The sequence below is a fragment of the Panicum virgatum genome, chromosome 6K (genome assembly GCF_016808335.1).
Source record: "Panicum virgatum strain AP13 chromosome 6K, P.virgatum_v5, whole genome shotgun sequence".
Classification (NCBI taxonomy): domain Eukaryota; kingdom Viridiplantae; phylum Streptophyta; class Magnoliopsida; order Poales; family Poaceae; genus Panicum; species Panicum virgatum.
In genome coordinates, this window is record NC_053141.1 from 16267791 (window position 1) to 16286297 (window position 18507).

Genomic DNA, 18507 nt, shown 5'->3' on the forward strand with positions numbered 1-18507 from the left:
GATTGGATATGGTACGGGTTCCAACCCATTAGCAAGGCTAATGGAACCGGCTGGGGCTGAGGTTGAGGTCAGGTGATTCTGCTTCTATCGACGCCGTTCGATCGGGCAGTTTGGCCGACTCCTTGTTTTGGAAAAAAATTCAAAGTCACAGTAATTTCAAAGGTTTGACCATTAATTAAAAGTAGGTAATGACTTAGATACAACCGGTCGTACAAGTGTCTTATTGCACGGTCGGTTATATCCGGCGTCCACGCTACAGGATGCTTCATCCAACGACACGGAGGGCTTCCCCCGTGCACGAGCGGCATCAAACCGAGATGGTCCCACGTTCCAGAAGGCAGGAGAGCGGTGGAGAAATTTATTCAAAACCTTGGGACATGTGCCAGTTCATTTCATTCACCTCCTCTCTCTCTAGGGTTCGTCTCTTCCTCTCCTCCCATCCCCCAATCCCGTCCACTCGCACCCCCTCTCCCCCATGGCGCCCAACTGAATCTGGGGCGCAGCACCCCCGGGCGAGGGCAAGGTCAGTGATTCCCCTCGCCACCCCCACGCGCGCGCACATTCGTCCCCCTCCCCGGTTTCTCTGACGGGATGTGCTCTGTGTTTTCCGGCTTCATCGATGCGCTAACCAGCGGGAGAAGGGGCGATTCATCAGCGCATGCTGCGTGGAACGCTGGATCAGGCCCTCTCCGCGCGCGCGCGCATCGAACCCAGCGCGTGCTACGTGGAATCGCTGGATCAGGCCCCCTCCGCGCGCGCGCATCGAGCCCTGCAGCTCCCCCTGTTTGTCCTAATCGAGCTCTCGATCCGTTGGTTTTTTCTGCTCTAGCTTTTTTTGTCTGATGTGCTTTGTTTTTATGGATTCAGCGGCAATCCATTCAGAGGCACCGCCCCTGTGCAGCAGCATACGTGCGTGGCGCATTGAAATCTCAGACATCAGCCCAAGGTGAGTTTCTCTCCCGTGCCCTCTTCCCTTTCCCATCCTCTGCACATGAGCCCCCTGCACATCACGTGGATTCAGGCGAGGGTGTCAAGCTCGAGATTAGTTTACCCCACACCCCCTCCATCCCGTGGGGTTTTTCAAGTGATGTGCGTGTTAGAAGCTCAATCCTAACTCTCATTGAGCTGAGAGGATGACAGTGAATTTGGGGCAATTTTCTGGTTTTCTCATATTCACAAACTCAAAGCCATGCCATCCAACGGGAGGGGTGGCTACATATTTATACAACCAGCCATGGCACAAGCTAGCTGGCTAGTCTAAGATGCTCTTGCTGTCCTACTGTCCTAGCAAACTGAAAGGCAAGATGCTGTCCTACCTAGATGCTAACTGTTGTCCTGCAGTCCAAGATGCTAAGGACTACAAGATGCTGCAAGGGTACAAGAGATGCTGCAGGGGTACAAGGGACCACAAAGACCAACAGCAAAGACTTATCCATCATTCTCCCCCTAAGTCTTGTGCGTCGTCTTGTGCGAAGATTGGACCATCCCGGTGCTGGAGCAGAGCTCAAGGAACTTGATCCTCCCAAGGGGCTTGGTGAACAGGTCCGCAAGCTGGTCTTTGGTATTGATGTAGCTCGCCTTGATGCTCCCGTCCTCCAAACAGCCTCGGATGAAGTGGTACCTTACCTGGATGTGCTTGCTCCGTTCATGGAAAACGGGGTTCTTCGCCAGGGCCAGAGCGGACTTGCTGTCCACCCTGAGCTCCACCGCTTCAGTGTCTCTGCCGAGGAGATCACCAAGTAGTCAAGCGAGACAGAGCGCCTGAGTCGAAGCGGTGGAGGCCGCTATGTACTCAGCCTCGCAGCTGGACAGAGCCACCACCTGCTGCTTGACCGACTGCCAGCTAACGAGGCACTCGCCGAGGAAGAAGAGGATCCCGCTTGTGCTCTTGCTGGTGTCGAAGTTGCCGGCATGGTCGCTGTCGCTGTACCCGATGAAGTGTGCCGCCCCAGGGAACTTCGGGTAGTGGAGGCCGTGGTCGAGAGTCCCCGCAACATAGCGGAAGATCCTCTTCATGGCCTGCTGGTGCTCCATCGTCGGTCGCTGCATGAACCGACTAACGTAGCCGACAGAGAACACCAAGTCCGGCCATGTGTGGGCGAGGTAGCGAAGGCTCCCCACAAGGTGCCGGTACTGGGTGGCATCCACCTCCTCCGTCATGCTGTCACGGCTCAGCTTCAGCCTCTCCTCCATCGGAGTGAGAGCTGGGTTGCAATCGGTGAGCCCAGCTAGCTCAACGACGCGCTTGGCGTAGGCGGTCTGTCGAAGCGTGATCCCGGAGTCGTCCTGGTGCACCTCGATCCCCAAGTAGAAGGAGAGAGGCCCCATGTCACTCATCTGGAAGGTGGCCTTCATCTCTTCCTTGAACGCCACCACCTTCACATCCTTGGTGCCGGTGATCACTAAGTCGTCGACGTAGACACCCACCAGCAGGGCATTTGCTCCATTGCCCCGCCGGTAGATGGCCGCCTCGTGCGGGCTTTGCTCGAAGCCCATCCTCTTGAGCGTGGAATCCAACTTGGCTTTCCACGCCCGTGGTGCCTGCCGCAAGCCTTAGAGGGCCTTACGCAGGCGTAGCACCTTGCCCTCCTTGCTGGGGATCGCGAATCCCGGCGGCTGGTGCACATAGACCTCCTCCTTCAAGTCGCCGTTGAGAAACGCCGACTTGACGTCCATGTAATGGACGCGCCAGCCCTCCTGGGCATCCAGCGCATGGAGGAGTCGCACGGACTCCATCCGTGCCACGGGAGCGAAGGCATCGTCGAAGTCGACTCCCTCCTGCTGCACGAAACCTCATGCCACCAGGCGAGCCTTGTGCTTGACGACGGTGCCAGCTTCATCCCTCTTCAGCTTGAACACCCACTTAAAGGTGATCGCGCGGTGACCACGAGGGAGGTCAGCAAGCTCCCAAGTGCGGTTCTTCTCAACCGCGTCCATCTCCGACTGCATCGCGGCACGCCATGCCGCGTGTCCCTCGGCCTCTGCGAAAGACCGAGGCTCGCCGTCGTCGCACGCGAGGTGCAACTGCGCCTCCAGGTCGTGAGGCACCAGTCCCGGCACCGGCTGATCGCCGAGAAGGTCCTCCATCGTACGGTATCGCAACGGCTCGCCGTCGTGGTACACGTCGACGCGCTCCTCGTCGTGAGAGAGTGGAGTAGCGAACTCCACCAGACTGTGCTCAGCACGAGCAGGTGTCGAAGTAGATGTGCCCGGAGAAGTGGCTGTCGGTACTGGAGTGCGTGGCGTCGCCGGCTGTGGTGGTGTAGGCGAGGAACTCGTCGCAGCCAGAGTCGCGGCTGGAGAGTGTGGTGCTGCTGGTGTAGCGGGTGCCGGAGTCGGTGAAGACTCGGGGACTAGGGTAGGCACGCTCGTCGAAGAGGAGCTGCCTACCCCCCCAGCTCCCTCGAAGTGGACGTACTCGACGGTGAAGTCGTCGTATGTCGGAGCCGAGCCGTCATCCACCGCCTTATCCCACGCCCATCCTCGACCTTCGTCGAACACAACATCGCGCGCCGTGTGCACACGCTGTGTCTCCGGGTCGAGAATGCGGTAGGCCTTTGAGCCCTCCGCATAGCCGATGAACACTCCCGGAGTGGTCCTGTCGTCGAGCTTGCTGATGTGGCCAAGCTCCTTGGCGAACGCGAGGCAGCCGAAGACCCTTAGGTGGGAGACGGACAGCTTGCGCCCGTGCCAAGCCTCATACGGCGTCATGCCGTTGAGCGCCTTGGTGGGCGAGCGGTTGAGGATGTAGACGGCCGTCACCACCGCCTCTCCCCAGTACAAGGCCGGCACCCCCCTCTGCTTGAGGAGGGCCCAAACCATCCCCACAATCGTCTGGTTGCGCCGCTCGATGACGCTGTTCTGCTGTGGGCTGTACGGTGCGGAGTAGTGGCGCTGGATGCCCTCATCCGCACAGTACGCCGTGAACTCGCCGCTGTTGTCGGTGCGCAACACGCGCAACTTGCGGCCGCTCTCCGCCTCCGCAGCAGCCTGAGCACGCCTGATGGTGTCCGCAGCCTCTCCCTTGCTGTCGAGGATCATCACCCACATGAAGCGGGAGAGGTCGTCGACAAGCAGCAGGAAGTAGCGTCATCCTCCTGGTGTGACCGGTGTCACCGGGCCACACAATTCCCCGTGTACGAGCTCGAGCCGCTCCCTGGCTCGGAAGCTCGCCTGCTGGGGGAAGGAGTGCCGCCTCTGCTTCGTCAGCACGCAGATGTCGCAGAGCTGCTCCACGTGGTCGAGGCTCGGGAGGCCTCGCACCATCTCCTTGGCATTGAGCCGCTTCAAGGCCTTCAAGTGGAGGTGCCCAAAGCGCTCGCGCCACTGCCATGCCTCATCGTCCCTGTGAGCTGCAAGACAAAGAGGTTGGGCCACCCCGACGTGGACGATGTAGAGGTGGTTCTTCCCTCGAACCACCCTGGCGAGAAGCTGCCAACGGTGGTCCCAGATGCGGAGGACCCCACTGTCGATCACCACGTGTGAGCCGCTCTCATCGAGCTGCCCAAGGGTGATGATGGAGTTCCGCAGCGCCGGGATGTAGTAGACTCCGGTGAGCATCCGATGCTCTCCGGACTTGGCGGTGAAGATCACGGAGCCCACGCCCTTGATCTCCATGGCGGATGAGTCCCTGAACCTGACGGAGCCACCTACGTCGACGTCCAGGTCAAAGAAGAACTCCCGCCGCCCGGTCATGTGTTGCGTGGCGCCGGAGTCGAGGTACCAGCCATCGAGTCTGTCGTCGTTGGAGCCGTTGCCGAGAAGGACTCAGGCGCGTGACTCGTCGAGGTGGAGTAGAGCGGTGGCAGGTGGTGCTGCCGGATGCAGCTCCGTGTCCCCGTGGAGTAGGAACAAAGCCGGCTCGTCATCCGGTTGGGCCTCCGCGACGTGGGCTTGGCCCCCATGCCTTCGTTGCGGGTAGTCCCTGGCCCAGTGGCCGGGCCTGCCACAGTTGTGGCAGGCGTCGTCTCGTGCCGCCTTGGGCCTATCGGCGGCGCCGCCCTAAGCATCTCCGCGGGCACCACCCTCGGCATGCCCTCGTGCCCCGGCTTGGGCACCTCCGCGCTCCTTTCGCAGCTTGCCGTGCTTGCGGCCACCAGTCGAGGAAGAGGGCTCCCCTCTCCTCCTGTCACCGCACCGGGCCTCCCACTACTCCAGAGTGAGGTGGAGCTTCCCACCGATGGAGATTCCTCCCGAAGGAGGCTGTGGCTCGTCGCTGTCGACGACCTTGAGGCGACCTATCGCCTCCTCGATCGTCATGGTGGAGAGGTCTAGCAGAGACTTGATCGAGCGAGCGGTCTGCCTGTACCTCTCAGGGACGCAGCGGAAGAGCTTCTCGACAGCTCTCTCCTCATCATAGGTGTCGTCGCCGAACTGCACCATCTTCTGCAGCAGAGTGTTGAGACGGAGGGCGAAGTCATCAACATCCCCACCTGGCTTGAAGGCCAGGTTCTCCCACTCCTTGCGAAGTGCCTGCAGAGTGGTCTTACGGGCGCGGTCGCTGCCGATACGTGCCGCAGCGATGGAGTCCCGGGCCTCCTTGGCAGTTCACTTCTTGGAAAGCATGAACTGCATCTCGGGCGGGGCTGCTGCGATAAGAGCATCCAGCACCCGTCGATCCTCATCGTAGTCGATGTCGCCGTACCGGACTGCCTCCCACATATACCGCACCTGGAGCTTCACCTCCATGACCGCAGCCCACTCGACGTAGTTGGTCTTGGTGAGGGTGGGCCATCCACCGCCGGGACCGACGTCCCTGACCACCGCTTGGAGACCGTGGTAGCCGGGGGTGCCGCCGCGCGCGCCCCAGCCAGGAGCGTTGCCGCCCCCCAACGCGCCACCTCCAGGGCCGCCGCCCCGGCCTGCGCACCGCCGCCAGGGCGCGGCCTCCGGGCCGTCGCCGTGGGGGTGGGCTGCTGCCCACCGCTTGGTCCGCTACCGCGCCCTCTCCCTCGCCAACTCCTCAAGGTCCCTATCGGCGGTGGTGTCGCCGGAGATGGAGCCGCTGAGGCTGCCGCGCAGGGTCTCAACCTCGACCTCCGCCGCACGCGCCGCATCTTCCGCCGCCTCTACTTCCACCTCCGCCCTGGCCGCCGCCAGCTCCGCTGCAGCCAGCCTGGCCGCCCTCACCGCTGCTGCAGCAGCTTGTGCCGTCGCTCGCCTGCGCTCCTCTGCCACGGCGAGCTCGGCGTCTCGCTGACGCCGTGTGCTGAGACGGTGAGTCGGACATGGCGCGCCTCCAAGGGGTTGCTGCATGGAGAAGACGCAGCCTCAGACGAGCTGCTTCTCGTCTGCTCGGGTGAAGAAGGAGGAACAGAGGGTGCAGCAGGTGCTGCTGCGCTAGCTGCTGGGCTGCTACAAGCGCTTGGGAAGGGGAGAAGCAAGAGATATCCAACCTACAGGAAAGTACGGCTCGGATACCAGTTGTTAGAAGTTCAATCCTAACTCTCATTGAGCTCAGAGGATGACAGTGAACTTGGGGCAATTTTCTGGTTTTCTCATATTCACAAACTCAAAGACATGCCATCCAACGGGAGGGGTGGCTACATATTTATACAACCTGCCAGGGCACAAGCTAGCTGCCTAGTCTAAGATGCTCCTGCTGTCCTACTGTCCTAGTAAACTGAAAGGGAAGATGCTGTCCTACCTAGATGCTAACTGCTATCCTGCAGTCCAAGATGCTAAGGACTACAAGATGTTGCAGGGGTACAAGAGATACTGCAGGGGTACAAGGGACCACAAAGACCAACAGCAAAGACTTATGCATCAGTGCGCATATTTTTTTTCCAGTTATAATCTAGGATGGGGGATGTGGGGCTCGATGAAGAGATTAGGGGGTGCTAGATTATAATCTAGTTGGTTTAAAATCCATTTATAATTGCCAAGCACAAAAACATGGGATTTAGTAAATCACGCGTACGCTAGTAGAGACAAGGCATGTTCCACTTTTTGTTAAGTAGCATTTTTGTATGCAGCAATCCAGTGGTCTGTTTCCGGTATAATTGCATCAAAATTCACTTATAATTGCCTAACCTTAAACAATATAATTGCATTCCCCTTTTGTTGTCTTTAGCACAAGTATACCAGAAATGTAGTTTTCCAAGTAGATCACAGTTGGCTGTTTGCCTTTTTCTGGCTATAAATGCGTCAACGTTCATTTATAATTGCCTAAGCACAAACAACATAGTTGCATTCTTTTTTTTACCCCCACCTTTTTTTTCTAGCTGCATGAATGTATTTCTGTCCAAGTAGATCAGAGTTATTTTTCTATTTTCCACTTTTTAGCACTAAATCTGCATCAGTTAATTTTTTTTTGTTAATAATACGGCAGGTTTTCTGTAACTTTCCTACAATGGCAAGAAAGGAGAAGCGGCAACAAGGCCGCCCACAAGCACCTAACATTGAGGTGCGCTATATTCTCTCTATTAGTTGTATAATCCATCATTTTTATAAGCAATAACATGGTTTTCATGTTGGGAAGTTTCTATACTTCACTAGGCATATTTTAAGATTACAGTAGGCAAAGCAACTAGCTCTTTTTTGTTTGTAAGTTTGGGGCTCTTGTTTGTCAGTTTTTATAATTTAATATTTGCTTTTCGTTTCTGAAGTCCCGAAAAAATAGAGCATTGCCTTCTAGACTATTCAAGCTATACCCAAATTTGACAGGCCTCCAGCGCACTGTCATTAGATTCAGCAGTTGGCACGCTCTCATTTTCCTTTCTGCCTTGCCCTTCTTTGTTACAAACAAAGAGGACCTTCCGCTGCTCCCTCTCAGGACCTGATAGACGCGAAGTGTCTGTGCGGATTGAGAACCCTATCCTGTTTGCATATGAATTATAGAATGCCCATGCCTCCTGCTTAGTGTCAAACATCTGCCCAGTGTACGATACTGGAGGTGTGGACCAAATTTCCTCCACAACCTCCACATCTTGGCTGTTAGTAGGCACATCTTCTGTTAGGTTGTTCCCAGCAGCACCTAGATTTACATCATCAGCAGCCGCTGTAGGGAAAATGACCTCTTATGCCATATTTCCATATAATGTTTTGGTGTTTGATGACACACACAACACTTGGACTAATATATGTGTTAAGATGATCATTTTCAGGCTTTTAGGTTCAAGTGATGACAAAGAGAATATAGGCGTAGCTAGGCCCGAAGGGCCGCCCCTACGGGGGTTCCGCTACCCGGTTAGCAGACGGGGGTCGAGGGGGAGCCGCCCCTCGCAGGTCTGAGGCTCTTCGTTCCAAAGGTTCGAAGATTGAAGCGACCGTGAAGAAACCAAGTCAAAGAAATCAAGACAGAGATATTTTAGTATCACCGGTTAAACCGACGATAAGAAAATTACATGCGTCGGTGCATTGACTTGGAACAGTTCTGGAGTGTCTTTCACTCACCGGTTTAACCGACGCTACGAAAGTTGTATACGTCGGTGCATTGGCAGATGAAGACCTAGAAAAATACATACACCGGTTGAACCGATGATGCACCGGTCAATTGCATCGGTTCAGTTGTCCAGAGAGGTGGTTTTTGGAGGAACGTGAAGAAGTTACACTCACCGGTTAAACCGACGCTAATATTACATACACCGGTTGATTACATCGGTTAAACCGGCGATACACCGGTTGATTGCTAACGGCTAGTTTTTCAAATAGCAGTTTACATACACCGGTTGAACCGATGATGGCTTTTGGGGTACGTCGGATTAACCGGCGTTACGCAGTTTTCTGGCAGCTTTTCTCCAACGGCTATATTTGCTTATGCTGCCTATATATACCACCAAGGCCGGGTCATTTGATAGTGCTGGAGTTCAAGGAAATATACAAGAGCTAAAGATCATCTCCAACCACCATAGATCTTCATTGTACATCATATAGGCTTAAGCACACTTGTTAGAGTGCTTAGTGCTTGATTAGGGATTAGTTCTTGCGAGAGCTCCCTTGAGAGAAGTCTTGCTGCGGCAAGCAAACACTTGTACTCGTCGTGTGACCCTCCTACTTGGTGTGGAGAGGCAACGGCACTTTGTGCGGGGAAGGAGACCCCTCTTGGTGAGAAGCTCCGATAGTGAAGACGGTGCCATGGTGACGCTTCGAGATAGACGGTGGCGGTGACCTCGTCTTGATGACTTGGTGGCACTTAGCCTTTGCTTGCCGGGTGCCCTGGTGGCCAACGCAAGACGGTGATCAAGCGAAGAGACTCGGCATCACACTTGTTCGTGTTGGACAAGTGACCGTGGACGTAGGGAGGGACTTTGGTGTCCTACCCGAACCACGTTAAATCGTGTGTCTTGGTGTCTTCACGGGAGTTTGCATATCCTTTCCCTTACCGCTTTACTTACCGCATTACGTTTCCGCATTTACTCTTTCTTACTTACCTTTGCTTTCCTAGTTAGTTTGATTAGGATTGGCTATAGGTTGCAAGTCTTTTGGGGTAAGTAGAGGGTAGCATAGATAAACCTTAGTCATAACTAGCATGTGTAGGACGTGTTAGGTTTATCTTATGCAATTAGATTGAGCCCTAGGTTAAAAAGCGATTAGCGACCCTATTCACCCCCTCCCCCTCTAGGGTCGGACACCCCGGTGATCCGTACACATCGGTTCAGTTGTCCAGAGAGGTGGTTTTTGAAGGAACGTGAAGAAGTTACACTCACCGGTTAAACCTACGCCAATATTACATGCACCGGTCGATTACGTCGGTCGATTGCCCGTACACGTAACGGCTAGTTTTCAATGGGCAGTTTAGTATCACCGTTTTAACTGACGATGGCTATTTGGGGAGCGTAGGATTAACCGGCGTTAAGCACATTTCTGGCAGCTTTTCTCCAGCTGCCTATATATACCCCCAAGGCCGGGTCATTTGAGAGTGCTGGAGACCAAAGAAGCATACAAGTGTTGAAGAACAGCTCCAACCACCATAGAGCTTCATTGTAAATCATATAGGCTTAAGCACATTTGTGAGAGTGCTTAGTGCTTGATTAGACTTAGTTCTTGCGAGAGCTAGCTTGAGCGAAGTCTTGCTGCGGCAAGCAATCTTTGTACTCGTCGTGTGACCCTCCTACTTGGTGTGGAGAGACAACGACACTTTGTGCGGGGAAGGAGACCCCATCCTTGGTGGAGAAGCTCCGATAGTGAAGACGGTGCCGTGGTGACGCTTCGAGAGAGACGGTGGCGGTGACCTCGTCTTGGTGACTTGGTGGCACTTAGCCTTTACTTGCCGGGAGCCTTGGTGGCCAACGCAAGACGGTGATCAAGCGAAAAGACTCGGTATCACACTTGTTCGTGTTGGACAAGTGGCCGTGGACGTAGGGAGGGACTTTGGTGTCCTAACCGAACCACGTTAAATCGTGTGTCTTGGTGTCTTCAGGGGAGTTTGCATATCCACTCCCGTACCGCTTTACTTACCGCATTACGTTTCCGCATTTACTCTATCTTGCTTGCCTTTACTTTCCTAGTTAGTTTGATTAGGATTGGCTATAGGTTGCAAGTCTTTTGGGGTAAGTAGAGGGTAGCATAGATAAACTTTAGTCATAACTAGCATGTGTAGGACGTGTTAGGTTTATCTTATGCAAGTAGTTTGAGCCCTAGGATAGAAAAGCGATTAGCGACCCTATTCACCCCCTCCCCCTCTAGGGTCGGACACCCCGGTGATCTCTACAGCTGCACCATTGATAACAACTGGGTTTTGCTGATTTGGAGAAGGTTCAATGTTATGCACTGTAGTTGTCTGAGTGCAATATGTAGGATTGCCATCTGACTCTTGTAGGAAATCATAATCAAATTCGACGGATGGGGGCTCATTTAAATCCATGTTTGCTTGTTTTATCTTTTTCTTTCTTACCCTGCACAACCATTTTGAAACAAGCACAAATCTCATTACTCAGTAGCATAATGAAAAACATTATCAGACAATTATGTTTTTTTACTACAAGCACATCAACTTCCACAGATAGGCAATTCTACTAAAAGTACAAGGCATTTTTTGGAACAGCCAAATCATGCATGTTTCTGGTTCATTCAGTATCAAATAACTAACAGATTTTGTCAGGCAATTATATCTTTTACTACAAGCACATCAGCTTTCACGGTTAGGCAATTTTACTGAAAGTACAAGGCATTTTTTTGGAACAGGCAAATCATGCATGTTTCTGGTTCATTCAGCATCAAATAACTATCAAATTTTGTCAGGCAATTATGTCTTTTACTACAAGCACATAAGCTTCCACGGTTAGGCAATTCTACTGAAAGTACAAGGCATCTTTTTGCACAGGCAAATCATGCATGTTTCTGGTTCATTCAGCATCAAATAACTAACAAATTTCCCAATGTGCAGATCCACTGACAACATTGGATTTGATGATGTGGACGACAGGGAAACCCTGGGAGCATCCAACAATTCTGCCCAGAAATGTACCCACGCATGCTACTTTTCAAAATCCCCTGTGTATAGCAAGTTCCTGGGGCTAAACCGAAGATCTGTGTGGTTTTTTTTTTGCATCTGGATGAAGCGTGTCCCCCTCGTGGATCTATTAATGTTGCTACAAACCTAAAACCAAGACATCGATGATGGATACATAGTAGTAAATAAAGTTCGCTTGTTCAAATCTGCTCATCTGATTTGCTCCTTTTTTCCGTTGTTTGTTTTACGGGGCCGCCTGCTTTTTGATTTTTTAATGGATCGCTCCTGTTGTTGTGCCGCCGCCGGGCGAGACGGAGGAAGGGGGGGTGATTTTCCATGCCGCCAAAATACCCACTAGCATCGGTCGGGACGGGGGGACCAGAAAAGAATTGCTAATATAATAGACTTTTGAAAAGTAGGTTGGCCATAAGGGTGGGTAATATTACGGCCGGCCGTAGGTTAGTCGCCTCCTTAATACTTTTAAATATGAATAATTGACAAAAACTCATTATACAGCTCTCGGGTGAAATAGCAAGGCGAGTCTTTTAAGTCTAATTGGATCATAATTAGACAATATCATGCTACAGTAAACAACCTATAATGATAGATTAATTAGACTTAATAAACTTGTCTCGTGATTTTTCGTTCATCCATATAATTAGTTTTATAATTAGATTATGTTTAGTCTTTCTAATCTACGGTTGAAAATTACTAATGAATTTCGTCCAAAATTTTTCATGATCTAAACGTTGTACAATTATGATGTATCATGCAATCACACACATTTTAATTATTTGTCTATATTTAATTGTTTTAGGTAATTAGTGTTTGTTTAGCTAGAAAATGCATGTCACTCACAAACACTTTGACACACGCGCTCGTATATTCACTCACACACTCAGCTTTCTCACAAACACACACACTCTTCTCTCACTCTCACACACTCGCTCTCACTCTCTCTCACACACTAACACTAACACATACACTGCTCTCTCTCACGCACACTCACACATACACTCACTCTCTCTATCACACGCTTAGGATTTCAGTTAAGAATGTATCCCGTTACGATGAGAAAGCCACTGCAAAATATATGATGGATACAATAAACGAAGATAGTAGGGCTAACGTCGAATAATTTGGTGCAGAAGAAGCTTGGACTGCTAATTCATTCCTGAATATGTCCAGGGATGACACGATGAGAGTAGTGCCACGAACTAATAGCTCGAAGCAAAGAACGAGCACAAGCTAGCATATCCAAGCACAAATCAAATACACTGCCATATAGCTAAACACGAGGCAAGTACATCATTGAAAGAACGACACTATGCCAGAATACAATAAAGATGACACCATATTAGGCGACACTGAAATTAACCGCGTCACGGAAAAACTTTTAGTGACGCGTCCAAACCAACCGCGTCACCTATATACCAGCTATAACCGAGAAAACTCAAATCGCGTCATCTATATCGGGTAATCGGAGATGTGTGTTTTTCACACGCGTCAACAAAACGGACCTCAACAATCGGTGATGCATATTGGAAACCAACGTCATCCACAGTGTGCATAAAATGCGACGTGAATTTAACTGTACGCGTCGTCACGGAATCGCCGTTAGCATTACAAGTTTCCGGACCCGAATTTTTATTTCAAAACCCCTCTCTCTCGTCCGCTCACACCCGTCCGCCTCCCAGACTCGCTCCCTCTCACTGCGCGCCACCCTCCCCTCTGCCTCCGGCCTCCCCCTCCCTCCCCTGGCGAGGCGGCCTCCGCCGGACTCCCCCTCCCTCCGCCGGCCCGCCTCCCTGCCGGATCTGGGGGCCGGCGCTCCTCCTCCACCGGCGGCCCCGGCCTGGTAGAGAAAGCGTGGGCGGTCAGATCTCCGATCCCCCCCCCCCCCGGCGCCCTCCGCCCCAACTGGCGGCCCTTGGTGCGCCGGCTCGGAGCCCTCGACCCCAACGCGCGGCGCCACTCCGCCCCGACGCGCGGCCCTCGGGACGCCGCCCCGCCGCGACGCACGGCCCTTGGGGTGCCGGCTCGGGGCCCTGCCGCTCCGCCGCGACGCGTGGGCCCTGGGGCGCCGGCTCAGGGCCCCGCCCCATCGCCGACCCGCCCACAACGTCGGGCTCAGGGTCAAGTGCGCCAAGGAGGTGGACACAGCCATCCGCGGCGCCATCATCCTCGCCAAGCTCTCGGTCGTGCCCGTCAGGAGGGGCTACTGGGGGGAACAAGAAGGTGCGCCAGTTCGCCGGCATAGATAATGTCTTCACCTCCTCCCACGGCTCCACCAAGACGCTCGGTAACTTTGTCAAGGTATACAGATCTTTGTTTAATTCTCTTTGTTACTTACTGATTGTTAGTTGAGCATTAAATGTTTGCTTGTTGCTATGTTTATTGCGCCAGTTCAAGCTTTTAAATGATAATTGTTGTATTAATTTTGTTTTCAGGTCCATTCCTGTACTTGGTAGACCTTGTGTTACTTCTGTTCTAGTGTCCTTGTAAATTGCTATGCTACCTGGAACCACAACAATTTAGTTTTCAGTAGTGTGTCTGGATTGCATTGTTGCGTTATTGTCTATTATGTACCAGAACATCTGTTGTCACCTGATGTTAATACCATATAGGCCGCCAATGTTAATACCATCCGGCAATGCAATAAGCTAAGTGAAAGCTAAGCTTCATTTTGTAGGATCTGACCATAATTCATTTTGATTTGTTCACAGGGAGCTAATATTCATCATATTTTCTCTTTCTGGTAAGCCTTTCTACACATCTCATGATTTGTTTCTTTGCCATCCCATCAGTTTACTAGAAATCTCTTCTTTTGACTTAAAATTGTAGTGCTGGAATTAGTTCAAATGCCATGTGTTCTATGTTTTGCTAAGATGGCTTCAGAAGCCAACTGCAGAAGTAAAATTTGAATGAGAGTGCCCATTGACATGTGACATATACAATTATGTACTAAGAATTATAGATACACACTGGCTATTCTCATTGTCTGGCTTTCTCAATAAATGGTGATTCTGCGCCTTGGTGTTGTTTTGCACAAGTTATAACTTTGTTTTGAGACGATTCCATACCATGGTTTCTTGTGATATACATCACTAGAATTGCCAGTGTGTTTTTTTTCCTGTTCTTGGAATCCAGTTTATGTTTCATACTTGCTTTTTATATAAGAAGATACAAGTGTGAATTGTTACTAAGCTTTAGTATCAAACATAAACGTTGTAGCTAATGGCACACTTGATATGAATTAATTCATTCTGTTCCAGTTAAGGGATAGCTGCCCCAAATATCCAGATACAGAGTGTGATGTTCCCTGAATACAAATGCAGGTTTTCTCTAAAAACATGGGGAAGAAGTCACAGCCCCAGATTACCAAGTGCAAGCAGGGGGGAACTGGACCATGGTCACCTTCAAGTCTGATCAGCTAACAGTGACTATGTGGACCTGTATATGAAATCTGCTAATAGTGACAGACCTGCTGCTCTCTAAAGGTGTGTATTAGTTTCTTTCAAACATCAGTTTGGGCTATATTCGTAAACAAACTTACACTAATCATTCAGACTTGGTTTATCCTTTCAGGGTTTATGAGAAAGTCAATGATTGTTGGGAGGTGTGTGTTACTCTAAGTGTTACACTAACAGTCACGCTTTCTGTAGCATGAAGATCAGCTGGTCACGAGGAGCTCTGCATCGATAATCAGGTAACAATATTTCTTGACAGAATCAGCAATTCTAAATCCAACTTATGTGCTACGCATTCATTTATTTGCTTAGCAATATAAGTTGCATGATATTAGCATGCTCCATTACAAATGTAGTACACCAGACTTGAGATAAGCCTCTTCTTTTGTTTGAGCTATGGAAAACATATATTTGCTAGTTCTGAGTTGTCGTGCTCATTTGATTATTTGCTATATAGATATATTGTCTCTGGGCTGTAGATAAGTGCTCCAATCTCAATAAAGTGAAATAACAGGTTAGCAATACGATTCTCTCATGTTTGGTTTCTGTAAGATCTGCGATACAAATATTATTCTTGGTTGTCAAATGCTTATGTTCTAAATGGCTTACCTGTAGTTATTTTTTTCCTATGGTTTCAAGAAATGAAAATTTTTAGTTGCTCCATTGTTTGTCTCTAAGGCAGTAACACCGAATGCCCTGTAAATTACCTGTAAGATTTGATGCTATATTCTCTGTGCATGTATTGATATTAACTGATGCATAGCTGTCGGGCATTACTAACTGTGATGTATGTATGAGCACTAATAGTACAGTATTGTGACTTTAGGGTGCACTTTCATGAATGGTTCTTATCTTCTTTTGGATGTAGGGGACTGGAGCAGCCGCCGCATGGCCTATTTAGCAACCTCTGTGTTGGCTGCTGACTTTAGTTTGCTAGGCATCTAGATTTAGCATTTCAACTATATGATGTATGAGTAACTTGAATGATGTATCAAGATTTTTCAATGTAACAGCTACTTGAATGGTTAAATGAGCTGCTAGTGACAGTAATTTGAATGGTTAAATGAGATTTTAGTATGTATGGCCTATTTCCTGTCTCTTTTCCTGTCCTATTTTTCTTTTTTTTTTGTTTTTTTAATTCATCATTGGAGACGTGTTTTGACAAAACGTGTCACCGATGAGCATCATTAGAGACGTGTTTTGGTTTTGGAAAAACGCGTCACCGATGAGCATCATTAGAGACGTGTTTTGGTTTTGGAAAAACGCGTCACCGATGATGGTCATTGGAGATGCATTTTTGCAAAACGCGTCACCGATGATCACCGATCGGTGACGCGGATTTCCGTGTCGCCGATGTGATTCACATCGGTGATGAAAATTTAGTGACGCGATTTTTTTTCGTCACCAATGACGAGTTCTGGCATAGTGCGAGCACAAGCTACAAGCTAACACATCAATCAGACTAGTGCTTCTACTACTAAAATGGAGCGCATTAACGCATGACCAATTGCGTGGTGAGGTGATCGCACGACCCCAGCACCTCCAAAGCAAATTGCATAGTTGCATGCATGCAGCGCGAAATCCCAAAGCACTACTACAGAACATGGATGTAGTAACACCAACTTGTGTTACTATAGGTCAATAAAAGTGTTACTGCGCCTCCTAGTAACATATCCTTACTATAGGTCAATAAAAGTGTTACTGCGCCTCCTAGTAACATATCCCGATCTGCCACTAGTTTAGTCACCATTAACATCATTATCACTGTCTATCTGGTTACCAATTTTGTTAATTTTATTGGCATTAAGAATTCAATTCGTTAAAAAAAAAGTAATTCCCCCAGCAATTGATAATTCTTCCTACATACTGAATTAATAATTTTTGTAATCTAATTATGTTTCAGCTGTGCCAGTTAATTTGTTCTGTATGTGTGTGCCCTCTCGAGGGGCTTTTCGCGATCAGAATGTCCCAATTGAAAACACAGAACAATTGATCATAAGAGCACTCCCGCACTCTGAATCGTTGGTACTAAAACAAGGTAACGTGCAATAAAAAATAGTTGTGAGATGAGAGGGGGTCTCACGTACGTATTTGTTGGTCCGGTTCCCCTGGTCTTGGCCCGCGACTGCAGAAACCTGTGACCTTGCCAAGGATCATGTTGCAGCGATGGACGGCAGGAGTGCTGGGCGGCGACATCGTCGAGCACAGGAAGGGGCAGCGGTGAGAGGCGGCAAGAGGTGGAAGTGTCGCGATTCGCGATATAATCTCCCTTTGCAGATGGCGCGGAGGCCGGGGCGCCTGAAGGCAACAACAGTTTCTCTCTCCGATCTCCAATCGCGGGATGAACGCGGAGTCGCAGGTATCCCAGGAGCGCGGACCGGGAGGCGGCAGCCTAATGAACGCCAGGGAGGATAGGCCAATAGGGCTAGCAGCAGTAGCAGGACGGCAATGGCTGACTGGGAGGCGGCACGGCGTGATGATCCCCTGCCGGAGGACGGCGAGGTCGAACTAGGAGGCTCAGGGATGGCGAGGGCGGACTGGAGGCGGCGGTTTCCGCGAGTGGCGAGTGGGGGCGATGGATTTGACGTGGGTTTGTTGTTTTGACGGAGGACCGATGGAGAGAGTAGATTAGTTTTGACGGATGATGCATTAGAATAATAGAAGTAGAGATTTTACAAACTTCTTTTAGTTTCCATCATATAGTGTATTAGTGTTATACTGTTATCGTTGTATTTACTCAATTAAAAAATGATATGTGCTGATAATATTAAGATGTTTCTGTCTTCGAGCTATAACAGAAGTAATTACTTTCAGGGCCGATCGATTATCAGAACATCTTCGATCGTAATTGTTAGTGTCAAATTTAGATAATCCTTCAGAAACAATAATTTTAAATAATGATCCATTTTTAAAATATACAAAAAATATTAAACCTTTCCCAGTTTTAATAGTAAACACACTAAATATATCAATGATAGATTTAACTCTCATAACTCATCATATATATATAGTTAAGCGTCTATTTTACTATGCTGGTTAAATCACTATTCATCCATGCTCGTGAAAAATTTTGGTACTAGTTTCATATTTTTTTTATTTAAAATGTTTCTATTTTTTTAAAAAAAATACAAAACCACCTTCAAAATCACCCAAGGGCTAAATTTGCCCGGTTCCGACATTTTGATAGGCTTTGTTATCCAGTTTTGTAGTTGAAGGCTGGAAATTGAATTTTTAGGATAAAGGGTGTAAATTGGACTTTTCCCAAGTCAAAATGAATAAAACTCAATATTAGATCATCAATGAGATATAGGTGGGATGGTAAGAATGGATCATGTGAGGATGGAGGTTTTAGGTTCAAATCCTAGAAGTAACATTACATTTATTCTATTTTTGTTCTACCAATTTTTTGCTATTTTTTGTTTGACAATGGTGCTAACATCGTAATAGTGTCAATATATGATTTGTCGCATTGATTAAGGTTCTTGTAATCATAGTATTCTTTATTATTAATAAATATTTGTTTCCATATATGTTTACCCTGTGATATTAGCTAGAAAGCCCGAGGTAAGATATGCATGTTTCCTTGTAACGCTATAGATGTACCATTATTTTGTGTTACAATACAAGAAATATGTCTATGACGCA

The 18507-nt window shown here is 49.4% G+C and overlaps 3 long non-coding RNA genes across 4 annotated transcripts; all 3 read left to right on the forward strand.

Annotated features, from left to right (window-relative positions):
- The first annotated feature begins 726 nt into the window (after nt 1-726).
- Nucleotides 727-7361, forward strand: LOC120711898. Its single transcript, XR_005690522.1, has 3 exons — nt 727-783; nt 868-946; nt 7331-7361. It is a non-coding gene; the product is annotated as an uncharacterized LOC120711898 (long non-coding RNA).
- LOC120711899 lies at nt 7357-11605 on the forward strand. The gene is made up of 2 exons (XR_005690523.1): nt 7357-7405; nt 11327-11605. It is a non-coding gene; the product is annotated as an uncharacterized LOC120711899 (long non-coding RNA).
- A 1472-nt stretch (nt 11606-13077) lies between these two features.
- On the forward strand, nt 13078-15950 carry LOC120711900. Of its 2 annotated transcripts, XR_005690525.1 has the most exons (6): nt 13078-13708; nt 14119-14150; nt 14731-14892; nt 14981-15101; nt 15320-15376; nt 15731-15950. It is a non-coding gene; the product is annotated as an uncharacterized LOC120711900 (long non-coding RNA). The 2 variants fall into 2 exon arrangements; XR_005690524.1 differs by lacking the exon at nt 15320-15376 and having other exon boundaries at nt 13082-13708.
- The last annotated feature ends 2557 nt before the right edge of the window (nt 15951-18507 follow it).